This window comes from Punica granatum, chromosome 3 (assembly GCF_007655135.1).
Source record: "Punica granatum isolate Tunisia-2019 chromosome 3, ASM765513v2, whole genome shotgun sequence".
Classification (NCBI taxonomy): domain Eukaryota; kingdom Viridiplantae; phylum Streptophyta; class Magnoliopsida; order Myrtales; family Lythraceae; genus Punica; species Punica granatum.
In genome coordinates, this window is record NC_045129.1 from 17,286,882 (window position 1) to 17,300,158 (window position 13,277).

At 41.1% G+C, this 13,277-nt stretch overlaps 1 long non-coding RNA gene and 1 pseudogene across 4 annotated transcripts; one reads left to right on the forward strand and one right to left on the reverse strand.

Annotated features, from left to right (window-relative positions):
• Positions 1 to 3,790: 3,790 nt before the first annotated feature.
• On the forward strand, positions 3,791 to 8,216 carry LOC116201457. 4 transcript variants are annotated; one of them, XR_004155881.1, is made up of 6 exons: positions 3,791 to 4,031; positions 4,411 to 4,991; positions 5,092 to 5,279; positions 5,374 to 5,460; positions 5,557 to 6,327; positions 6,758 to 8,216. It is a non-coding gene; the product is annotated as an uncharacterized LOC116201457 (long non-coding RNA). The 4 variants fall into 4 exon arrangements; XR_004155882.1 differs by having other exon boundaries at positions 3,793 to 4,031; positions 4,411 to 5,279; positions 6,828 to 8,216; XR_004155879.1 differs by having other exon boundaries at positions 3,795 to 4,031; positions 4,411 to 5,279.
• A 1,706-nt stretch (positions 8,217 to 9,922) lies between these two features.
• On the reverse strand, positions 9,923 to 12,436 carry LOC116201247 (annotated as a pseudogene).
• Positions 12,437 to 13,277: the final 841 nt, after the last annotated feature.

Below are 13,277 nucleotides of genomic sequence, written 5' to 3' on the forward strand. Positions count from 1 at the left end.
CAGTTTCCGCATTCAATTACGATTTCAATGTAATATTTGAGTTACTAAATGAAATAAATTCAAATGCAAATGAGTGTCCTATTCATCACAATAAAAATAAAACTTCAAACATTAACTCAAATGACGCAAACTATAATTAAGGTATAATTAAAATATTTACTAACCTATATATTTTTAAAAATAAGTTAAACTTGGGTCGGGTCAATTCGAGTCCCATTGGGTTTCTTTACAAAACCCCAAAAACCAACCGAGAACTGAGTTAATGTATAAAACCCGCTCAATTTTGAAATTGGGTATGGTTTTCGTGCTAATTTATGTCGGTTTAGGTTGGTTCTCGAGTTTTTGGACTTTTATTTTCACCCCTAGACTCCTAGCATGGATTTGCTCCATTCATAGACTCAAATATGAGATCTTACTTAAAGTGAGCAATCGTCGAATTATCTGAACCAACTCATTTTGCAATTGGTAGTGTATATGTGTTTTTGATCACCTCATTGTCCTCGATTATCCTTTTATACTTATAAATTCAAGCAATAATATTTTTTCCATATACTTTTGCCTTCTTTATGTATGATTTGTTTATTTTTTTCTTATTAATAAACAATTAAGATGAATTTAGTGCCAAGAAATGTAAGGATCTTATAAGTTTAAAACAATATACAAGATTAATAACATTATATATATGGTTTATTAATTATTTTATTTTATATTGGATCAACAAAATATGATTTCTTCTAATTATTTGATTAAGGAGTATCAACTTATTTGACTACTTCAACTAGTAAACCTATGAAATTGTAATTTTTTTGGTGTGAATCTTGGTATCTGAAAATCCATTTGGGTCCTGACTAATCCAGTCAAGTCAGGTTGACCTGCTATGAGGTAAAGCTCTTTCAGCATAGATTTGTTCTATTTATAAGTCTCGAACTCGAGATTTTATTTAAGGGGAACAAACGTCAAACCGCTTGAACTAATCCACATTGATTGATGAAATTGTAATTTAATCAGTAAGAAATCTATAATAATAATTAAGGGAAAAATAGAAGAACAATCAAGGAAAGATTGTGCGACTTGTGTACAAAATGAAATTGGTAAAATAAGTCAAATGAAATAATATTTGCAAGTTGTGTCAAATTTAATACAAGCTTTAAAAATTGCCTAAAGAAATACAACATTTTATTTTCATGTTAAATATGCATGATGTTAATTTTCCATCAATTTTTAACGGTTTGGTGGATATGTGGGTCCCAATCTATCCCCACCCAACAAATGAGAGGTTCTCTTGCCCACCCAGCTTGCAATCAAAGTCGACCGATTCCATTCCCCCACTCTTCACCCCAGATATTCTCCGATCCGAAATCAAATGCCCCCTCAACCACTGCCCTTATGGAGGGTTAGGGTTACGAATCATTTGGGCTTCTTTGATCTATCAAGGTTTTGAGGGCGCGCCTAAAGGGAAAGGGAAAGGGATAAAGCGGGAAAAAGTACATCAGGTGGCCAAAGATCTGGGTCGGGTGGGCAAATAATGGGGTCTGCCCCATGGTCAAGGAAGATCTGGGGGGAGAGTGGGGGAATGGGAGAGCATTCGGTCGACTTTGATTGGAAGTCAGGTGGGCAAGATAACTTGGCAGTGGTCGGGTGGAGACAGATTGGGCCCACAAATCAGCCACATCTGCTCCGTCATCCTATTAAGCATGTCATATCAGCCAAACTATTAGAAATTGACAGAAAATTAACGTCATATCATATTTAGCATGAAAATGAGATATTGTGCCTTTTAATGCAATTTTTAAGCTTGTGCCAAATTTGACACAACTTGCAAACATTGTGCTGTTTGATGTATTTTGCCCAAATGAAATAGATAATTTTCAAAATAAGTTCAAATTACTTTAGGAAATGAATGTCATATTAATTGTAATTTTCAAAACTTTTAATTACAAAAATATGATTTAAGATAAAAGTTAACGGTGTTAGAATTAGAGTTGAATGGGGACACATGTCGCTTTGAAGCTGCTTGTGGAAGATTGATCTCCACGTACAATGGATGGTATTAAAATCCATTATATTATAGTTGTTTTTACATTTGTAATTACAAAAGTTTGGGGGCAACCAAAAAAAAAAGAAAAAGAAAGAACGGAGCGTTATAGCACATGCCGAATTATACCCATACCATTTAGTCTCGCTTATAAATTCTGTCTCACTCTCTCCCCCTCCCTCCTCTCTCCTTTCTCGTTCAAAAGAAACATAACGGTCCCAGGTTTTGGTGTGTTGTGTGCGCGCTTTCTCTCTCACGCATGGAACAAACTCTTCGCGAGAGTAGCGTTCCGCTCTGACTGCCCGTCATGGGTACAGAACCGCGGAGGAAAATCCCTCCAGTTAGTCTTCCTTTTTGAAATTCCCGCAATACTCCATTTTTCTGCCGTTGAGTTCAGGAGATTGTCTGTTCTTGTTTTTGTTTCGGTCAGTGGTTTGATCACTGATGGCGACCCCGGTTTCCACCCGAGTAATGGGTCACGCCCCATAATTTTGTGCAATGTAACATAAGGTGTTGGGGGTTCGCTTGTCTAATTGTGATAGAGATGGGAAATTGCGGAAAGAACTGTTGAATCTCGCGTGAAGTTTGGAACTTTGTGTTGTTATACGTGGTGATAAAGGAGAATGGTAAATTGCGCTGGTAATTCAAAAAGTTTTACAAATATTTCGATATGATACAAATTATTTTTTTTTTTTGCTATTTGATGGTACAAAATGTTTCAAAGTTGTTTTAGTATAGTACAAACCGTCATCTCGCCATTGACGCCGTCAAGCCGTCCTTTACAAGACTGTAAATTTTGCACCAGCATGTAACTTACGTAAAACATTTTGTACTATTAAGTTATCACTTTAAAACATTTTGCATCATCATGTAATGTCCCACAAAAACCGGTTTTGCACCATCAGCGTCGGCTTAATGGCGTTAATGACGAGATGACGGTTTGTACTATATCGAAACACCTTTGAAATATTTTGTGTCATCAAGTAGAAAAAAAAAACTTTTTTTACCATATTGAAACATTTATAAAAATTTTTGGATTACTAGTGAAATTTATCCAAAAGCAGAAATTGTATACAGTTCATGACATGGGGTCGGTTGAGTGCACCTTAAGTTCTGCCTTGTTTTGGGCGGAAGGTATATGATCATATTTCTGCCGCATAAAGATTTAGACTGTTTTTTATGTGTGAAAACATCATTAGGTAGCTGCGGCGGAGCTGAGTTCGATGATGTAATATTTTGGCATATCTAGTCCCTTGCACGTAACGTAACTGCCACTTCCGTTTTATATCTTGGACCCTTAAGACGTCGAAAATCGCTGTTTCTATTCAGGGGTTGATCAAACGAGAGGATGAGAAATAAGATATGGCTTTAATCGGTTTCCTTTATGTATCTTGGCATAGTTGATCCCTTGCATCTTCTGTCTTCAGTCTGTCTTGGGCCGTTAGGATGTCGTTAAATGCGGTTTCTAATTAATGGGTGTTGATACAATGACGGGACGTGATTTGACCGTGGCTTCAATTGGCTTCCTTTGTTTTATACTCCTTTTTCTCTTCTTAGTATGTCGTTACGTGCAGTTTCTTAATCTATTCCACCCTAGCACATAGACCGTTAAATCAAAATGCTAATAAGCGTGTCGGTCTGAGTATAACTTGGCCAATTTCTTTGGCTTTGCATTTTGTTATTTTTCTTTTTTGAGGGCTCTTGCTTCATTGACACGTATGCTGCCAATTCGAGTAGCTAATGTGCTGATGAAGAAAGTTGAGTCATTAAACATGAGTTCTGATTCAATTGTATGATCATGCGAACCAGAATGTCTGGCTTGCGTGTCTGATTTGTGAAGCTACGTGAACTATTTGGTGCAGAAGGCTTTCCGTATGCACCGAGAAAAAGTCTCGCGAAATTATTACCTCCAAATGCATCTCCACCCGCCGACATTGAGCTAAAGCTGGAGAAGCTGCTCAAGTGCCCAACTCCTGTGCATCCACCCTATGCTTTGGTATCACTCTTTCCTTATTGCATATCATTATTTCTCTGGCTAATCCTTCAAAATATTGTCCTAGTCTAATTTTGGATAGTCGGGAAATAAATGAAATAAATGGCTGATAATAACTGCTAGGACCGTCATCTGCATAAAAGATAGTTGACATCAGTGCTGGGATGGAGATCCAAATAAAAAAACTCTCATCGTTCAAAGTTAGAAAATGAGGGTTTGGAGCTTTTTTTGATAAAGAGAGTTTGGAGCTTTGAATAGCTTAAAATTGCAGTAACAGGGATACAGGTGTAAGTATCAGTAAAATCCATTAAAAAGCTTTGTAATGTGGTTTTAGCATTTAGATGACACTTCTAGGATTTAATTTGGAATTTCCCATTTACAGATGATTCACCAAGCAATTGAGGAATTAAATGAGGAGGGCGGATCAGATGAGAAAGCAATATTGAACCATATTAAACTCAAGTACGAGAGCTTGCCTCTGGGACACACAAGTTTTCTGAGTTGTCATCTAAAGAAACTCAGCGGGGAGGGAGAGATTGTATGTGTGTCTGGTGACCGGTATATGTCACCTCCAGAGGAAAATGTTGCTGTCACTGTGGTCAAACATAAGCAGGAAAACAAGGAATCTGCAGAAGGAAGAAATTGCTAAGAAGCACAAACTTCCTAGGAGTGATGTGTCACAATCTCCTGGGAAGGCGAAATTCAAAAAAGAAAGAAGGCTCGGGCAGAAGGGAGCAGAAACTGGTGGGAGTTCTGAACGGAAGGGAGCTGTGGCTGAGCCTGAAGGGATTGAAGAGCGAGATCAGTTGCAATAAGAGCAGATTCAGTTGAATGAACTGCCAAATCCTAAGGTTCTAAGATCCCCAAGCCAAGAGAAGATACCAAAACTCAAATTGAGTGAGGAGATGGATCAGGTTCGTCAAGAACAAGGGCGTCGACTTCCTGACAAGCAGAATCTGGAAGGTGAGGACCCGGAATATGTTATTGTAAAAAAGAAGATTGAGGAAGAACCTCTACCTCTAGATGTTTTGTTGAAACCCAGTGGGTTCCAATGATCGAGCAGCAAAATCAACAAGAGGAAGTGCAGGCTGCAGTTACTGGACCGGAGTTCCTGTTGCAGGAAATAGAAACATAAATAGAAGGAATAGAGAAGTTGATTGAATCACGGAGGCCACAGGATGAAGTAACCAGAGACCGAGTCAAACAGCAAGAGAAACCATCTGAAGCAGGGAAAAACATTGCTCATAATAGGTCTGTCCTTTCTCCACTCTGTTTGAACTCGTTGGTCTTGTCTGTGCTTTAATAATCTCATGTTAGCTTTTTCCTACATGACCACTGACAACAGGAGGGAGAAAGTGTTCCTATGAGCAATCTGATTACTTCTCGCACTTTTAAGCTTTTGAGGAAAGATGATTCTTCAATTTCTTCAGAGGTGAATGAGGAAACGGACTTAAATTATTCATCATAATATTCAGGTTACTTAGAGAAAACCCTGTGTCATAACTTTCCTTTCCGTGCGATTTATCAGGGAAAGGGCCCTGAACTGCTTAAGAGGATAAAAGGGATCAGAGCATGCCTCTCTAATATTTTGAAACTGGTAAGCACACAGGACAGGTTGGCAAATTCTAGTCTTGAGGTTCTGATGGAAACTGAAGCTCCCGCAGACTGACAGCAAAAATCAGAGGTCTGTGCTCCACCAGAGGAAGTCATCAGCCACAGCACAGAAAGCTCAGATTGCCTCGGAGTGAAGGATGTCATGCTGATCGAGGCAAAACAGCATATTTATCATTCCCATAATTCGAAAAGGCCTCCAGAATGTGCAGTGATGACTCTCGAGAATATATTGCAGAGGCAGGAAAAGCAACAAAGGCTTTCCAAGCAACGAGATGTTGAGAATTTTTACGGTACTTCTTCTGTGCTATTCTCAGGAGCCTGTGGGAGAGCAAGGATACAGGCTTCTCAAAACATTAGAAGCAAATTCTGCTGAAGGAGAGGCCACTACTTTGTTGTCTGTGGGGGGAAATTCTTCTCTTGCCATGCCTCTAGTGGCTTCCCTGCCAGCCGTAAAGGACAAAGAAGGAGAGGTCTGCATTGTTTAGGGGGAGCAGCAATTTCATTCTCCATGCGGAGCAGTTAAAGCTCCGGTATTTCTTGTGAACGGGAGAATGGCGATCCTACTTTGCTGGGCAATGAGCCCCAAAGGCCTGATGTGTCAATGACACAGATTCAGTTGGGAAGTTTTGTGCCCCCACCTCAAAAGAAGCAACCGAACCTTGAGGGAAAGCAATGGAACCTTGAGGTAAGAATGAGACAACTGCCACTGTCAGTTGTTGACCAACCGAGCAAAAAACATATGCACACATGTTTATGCTTGGAAACAAGTCGGATAAATATGACAGAGATAATTAAGTCAAAGATTGATAGAGCATCAGATTGCATTTAGCTTGGGGGATGAGTTTGAATTTATCTGTTGTGGGATCAATATGAATTAGTATTGCAATCTAAGGTGCTATCAGATGGGCTTGACAACTTTCGCTTTTTATGTTCTTTTGTGCCATATATTCATTTATCCTTTGCGTGTGTTTGCTTGCATCATTGAGACGGATGAACCCTTTACAGAAAAGATATATTTCATTTACATCGTTAGTGAGTCTGTGTATTGCTCGAGTCTTTGGTTTCACCCTAAATCTCAACACTTTCAAAGTAAAGGTTTTGGCTTAATCATTCAGATGGGTTGACAGGCGCATCTTTATACTATGAATGGGCTGAAACTTCAACCTGGTGGATGGTTTGCTGCAGACCGATGAGGAGCATCAAGAACTTTTGGCACAAGATTTGAACCCAGAAAGGGTGAAACGACATAGAAGGCTGCTGACTCGTGGTCAGCATGAGAAGTTTGCATCTGAAGCAAATGCTATACAGATGTTAACTGCAGAGTCCTTGCCCTTAATAAATCCCGAGCAGACAGAACATCAGAGAAGGCCGGTGACTCATGGGCAGCATGAACAGGTTGGGATTGGAACAAATGCTATGCCTGTGTTAACCTCCTCACCTCTAACAAATCGGGAGCAGAGAGGGTGGTATAGAAAACCAAGGACCCATCGGCCCCGTCTTTCTCTGTCCGAAGCAACAGTATCAACTTTATCCTCTGCTTTGCAGATAAGAGTGGTCTCCCAAGATATAGCGCAGCGGCAGCTGTCACCGGTATTATTGCAAATGCATAGACCATTATCTTCCAATGCTGAGTTGCCAGGTGAGCATCAACAGCCGGAGCAGTAGTTATCGGAGTTCTCAGGGACCGAAAGTTCTTCGTTGAAACTGCCGATATTGGGTGGGAGAAAGCTAAAGCCGTTGAAGCCAGCTGAACTGGAAGAGCTAGAGGAGTCTGAAGAGTTGCTAACACCTCTTCGGACTCCTACAAAGTTGTCCTTTGGTGGTCTCAATTCACAGTCTTACAGGTCAAAACTGCGGCCCCGGACCAGCTTCAGACAGGAGAGTGACAAGGCAGTCAGGATACGAGCAGAGAGAAAAGCAGAAGCCCATTCGTTTCGGAAGGCCTCCAAAACTGGAAATGGATGGTGGAGAACAGTCGGCTTCCAGTTAGAAGCATCTCGGAAGGCCACCCAAACCAAAGCCTGATGCAGGAGAGGGGTCATCTTTCATTCAGAAACAGCAGGGAAGACCTCGTAAGCAAAAACCAGATGCTGATGCTGCTGCTATCAGTATAGAGACTGGCTCAGCTTCCCCCAGCCCTCAAAAGCCGCGCCAAGGGGGGCCTCCTATACAGAAACCAGCTCTTGCTACAGCTGCCGAGGAACCAAAGCCTCTGCTGTAGCTTAGAAGCTTTTGTCTCAGTGACATGGAAATGCGATCAAATGGATGCTCAAATGAGGGAAATTTTTTTTTTTTCTTGTTTTGACATATTGCTCTGGGAATGGTAACTACAAAGTTGCTTTGGCTTGTCGCAGATATTGTTCAGGTAATAGTTGTCTTTTGATCTGAGGAAAAACTCATGCTACAGTGATACTCGAATAGTTTCCCTTAAGCATGGCATAATTTCATTCTCCACCTTAAGGTTTCCCACTTTTCATGTCTCAATAGATACCTCTGCTGTGACATTTGTGTAATTTCTTGCTAGCTTCTCAGTAATATCAGGTGCACTCGATGTGTCTCCTCACCTTCACAGTATAGTTTTATCTAATCTTTCTGTTTCTCGGGTCGAAAAGGGTTCACTGGTGATGCCTCTCTGTGCTTTCTACAATTTTCAGATCTGAAAGAGTTATTGAGCTCGGTTCAAGACACGACTTAGCTCAATAAGTGATAGCTCCAGCCACCGGGGCATCTGAAATCACAATCACATATGATCGAGATCCTCGAGTGGTTGGTGGAATACTTCTATATTTGACTAATACTTGAACAGAAAGATAACATAATCTTGAGTCGAATGGGACACATGATGCCACCTGGAAAGTTTGGAATTTAATTTGGAACATGATTAAGCAGGATCTGGAATGTATATTTAGGTCATCTTAGCCAAATGCCACCTATATAAGAAAAGATGAATGTCATCACTCGACCTGCATTTCCTTGTTCCCTGAGAAACCTTCAATCGCATTGGCAGGATATATCAAAATCTGAGATAACCCAATTGAAGCTTCTATTATTGTGCCACTGTAGGAAAATTTTGGTGTCGAGATAGTGATTAGTTATATTCATTCGTGCAAGCAGTGAGCATCAAGGAGATTAAAAGAGGGAGACTCTACTAGCTTGTGCGAGCGGTGAGAGACAAATGGATCAAACAAGGGAGAGCACCAGGCAATGTTGATGGTATATATTGTTGTGCTTAGCCCACATTGGCCCTTGAGCAAGTACGAGACGGGACCATGGTTTGCTGTGCTATGCTGCAGTGAGCAGGCCATTAGGATTGCTGTGTTATGCCCACATATTTAAGAAACAAATGTGAAGAACTAGATGTTCCCATTTTCACGGGTGTTTTTACAAGATTTGTTGGTGATTATTTATGTTCGAAAAAGTACAAAAAAATACAGTAGAATTTGATGTTCTAATTTATCACTATTCATTCTAGTCTCTTTATGATGGGACATAACTGAAACAGAGGATGCATACTGACAAAACTACCAATAACAGAGAATGGCAATGTGCTTGTTGACGACAAGCCACTGAGCTCCATACGTGATGAGACATTCGAGGGACCGAAGAAAGACAATGGAGGTGGAGAAACGGTCAGAGGCAAGGGCAGAAACCAGCCTAGAGGCCTTCCCAGTGTCCTCTTTGAGGTGAAGCTGAGTGACGGACATGAGGGACTTGAAACCATGGGAGCAGTTGGATAAGGTGTACTTGTACCCTGAAATGCAAAACAAGCTTCCAAATTATTATCCACAACAGCTTACAAGTATAATGGTAAAAAACGTCATCAATTCAAAAGCCGAAAGAAGACACTAAAAGGTGTAAAGGCCGTGAAAAAAGGGGTAAAGTGCATGGTTACACGTTGTTGCCTAGGAACCAAGAGGTTCTGGTTCAATTCCCGCTAGGGTAAGGAGGAAAACCTGCACCTATACCTGATATGATGGTGGAGAGAAGGTGGAATAATAGTATTGCCGAAAATATGTGTATAATTATTGTAGTTTAGCTGAGTATTAACTCACATATTTCCAAAGAGCAAGCCAGGATCTGGAAAGCCTGGGCCGGGTGAATAGGCTCTTATATGTTATGCATAAGTTCCTATCATCGACTTGTAAGCTAAATTTGTTTGCCGATCTATTATTAGGTCACTTCTGATGTAAAGTGATGTTTTAACTCGTGAAGCAACAGGAGGCAACTGTGTAATCATCAGCTTTGGGATTAACAACTGCTGAGAAGATACTGAACTTTTGCATAAGATGTGATATTTATTCGATACCGTGGAGCTTTCATTCACATTGAAAAGAGCTTATATGCATACTAAGCAGCTTATATATATAAATTAACGAAGTACAAACAGAATTAAGTGCAAATTGTTGAAAACAATGTCTCAAAACTTTATAGACGTTGTCTCCCCTGTCCTGGACCTGGATTTATGCTCTTCCCACATCCTCAAATACACCCCCTTTGTCCTGATTGCCAGCAGGACATCGAGCCCGAATCCCAGAATGCAAGCTAGAGTCATGATGACGAACATGAGCAGGTAACACTGAGGCCCCAAACAAGTATTCTCTCCAATCTCCTCCATAAGCAGTTGCTTGCGCATCGTAGAGATAACCTGCAAGGAGACCTGAATGTTCCCAGGGGGAGGTTGAGGATGAGGATGTTATAGACAAGGCCGTAGTACTTGAGGCCAAAGAGCTCTGAAGCAGTGGGAACTGTCACAGTGAGCCGGACTCCGTAGCAGATCCGACAAGAATTGAGCCGACATAGAAGCATCCCAGCAAGGCTAGGGCCATGGTGATGTATCCTATTCCCAGTATGATTTGTGAAGCTGCGTTCCACAGAGGCCTTGGCATTCCAGACTTCCTATAGTGCAACATTTTTTTAGTCATCACCATTGTCCAACTTGCTTTTTTCTTCTCGAAAAACCGAATAGCAGTCTCTAAAGATGCATTTTTCAATGAAAGCAGGAAGCTTCCCTTAGTTCTCTTAAACAAATTGAAAAGCAAATATACTTTTATATAGATGTAAGCAAGCATGAAGCTCGGTGTAAGGAGAAAAAAGAAGTGAACTCACCAGATATAATGCTCCGAGACCAATCCCAAGGCTATGCGTCCGAAGAATCCCCAGATGCTAGTAAGAGACACAAAGATTGACACATCAGAGTAGCCAAGTGCAGGTCCCATCTGCCCCATGTTGTTCATTATGCACATTCCTGTCCCAACGCCGCAAAGAAACGACATGAATAGCACCCAGAAGTCGACCGTCTGTACCATCTCAACAATAGTATGGTCTTCTCCGAGCACTGGCAGCCTTTTCATCTCAATCACCATCTCAGGTTACTCTTACTTAGCTAATGAGGTTTCTTGGTCGGCAAGTAGTGGCTGTTTGATCGTCCCCCATTCTGTATCCGGACCCACCTCTCGCTTGAACATAATCAAGTAGAATGGGACGCCTAAGGGCATTGCAAGCAAAGCAACTAGACCTACAGCAAATGCCAGTGACACCACACGATTGTGATGATATCCAGCAAAATCAAACACTGAAAGATAACTAGCCAGGACGATTGCGATCACATTGAGAATGTTCAAGAGCCGTGTCTCGAGATTTCCCTCATAGTCGCTAGCAGCAGGTTGAGATTCATGGAAGAAGAGGGCAGCAATGAGGCAGATAATGGCGGGAACAATTGCAAGCATGAGAAGGAAGGCAGAGGGGCTAGAGGAGAATAGGGCAGAGCAGATATCAGTGAATATCGCTGTGCTTAGCCCGACATAGCCCTTTAGTAAGCCCGAGACGGGACCACAGTTTCTTGGGAAGTTCCGCATGCAGGTCACTAGGACTGCTGTGTTCATCCATGTCGTGCTGTTCCCTCCCATGCACATGAATATGCACATCTGCCCATTCAATTTTCAGTCAATGGTACTCTGCTTAATTACTTTTCAAATATGTGTAATTTCAAACGACAGGAAATAAAGGTGTTCCTATATTCATAGACTAACTAGATATCATCGGGTTGACGGCTATCATTGCAAAACATTGTTAGTGATTAATTCTTCTCTCAAACAAAGCACAAGAAACAATGTCAAATCTAATTCCTGAATTCAATAACGAGACATAACTAAAACAGAGGATGCATATTGGCTAACCTGCCAATATGGGAGAGAGGCAATGTGCTTGCTGACCACCAGCCATTGAGCTCCAAACCCAATAAGGCCTTCGATGGACCCGATAAGGAGAACAATAGAGGTGGGAAGACAGTCGGAGGCAAGACCAGAGACGAGCCCGAAGGCCTTGCCGATGTCCTTGGTGACAGAGAGGTGGTTGAGCTGAAGCTGAGTGAGGGACATGAGGGACTTGAGGGCATGGGAGTAGTTGGAGAAGGTGTAGTTGTTCCCTGCAATGGCTTGCACCCATATTGCTATCACAAAACCAAGCCATTTCCCTACAGGACTGGACATCATGAAGGAGGAGCAGCAGCCGGAGAAGAAAGACAGCATATATGAATTTGAAGAAGACAGGATGAAGAGAGTTTAGTTGGTTGTTCGTTTGTATTCGAGGCTTTTGAGGTCTGAGGAGGAGCTGAGTTAGAGAGGTGAATTTATAGATTTATTCGGTAAGATCACGGGTATCTCGTCCTATTGGTTGAGACTAATCCCGCTTGAATGTTGGATTAGCCTGACCACATGGTTCTAATAGATTTTTGTCTTGCCTCCGTAATGGTGTCATGATGAGTATTGATGTCTTTGGTTGTTTTTCTTTTTTCTTCTTTTTCTAATTTTAGGCAAAGAATTCTTGGACAGAACCTGGTTTTCTTTTATTGTGTACTATAGTGGATTATTTTCCTCCAACAATTTGCACCACATTGGACTTGGGTCACATATATAAACTCGATCATCCGTGATTCAATGTAATCTTTGACGAGTAATACGAGTTATCCTCTCTTGTTGGCTGCTGGACGACGATAACATATATATGCCGAACGGGTAGGCTAATATTTGACAATTCAGACAAGCAGCTAACAGTTTCAGGCTTATGGTTCTTCACTGGATGAAAGAGGGTCCCATCTCTCCGAACAAAAGAATAAACAACATATACATATTATATGTTCAAAAGGATCACAAATATTATCGGTTATTAAATTCATTTAGGCATCGATTTTGCTCTAGGTGTCTGACCACGATGTGTTTGTAGTGAATTTTAAATCCCTGTATGCGATTAAAGTCTGCTCATTGCGCGCTTACTTCGCGGTTGAGCCCTCTCTTGTGATTGGAATAAACATTTACTCTAATTTACTAAAAATAAAAAAGAAATATCTCAAATTGCCTAAATTAAACTATTATATCCTGATAGGCTTCCAAGCGCAAAGAGAGACAAATTGGAAGGTGCAAATGCGGGCTTGAAAATTCAGCTGATTACCAAACCGAGGGAGCCCCTGAATTGCGGCGATCAGACAAACACAGAGATCATTTATCCATTGTCTGCGTACTGTTTCGATAACCATCCGGCCGGACTGTACATCATAATGAAGGAAGGCCCGAACATTATTAGTACTAGCCATTTCACCGGTATATTATGTGGAATTATTATTCCTGATAAAATTTTTTT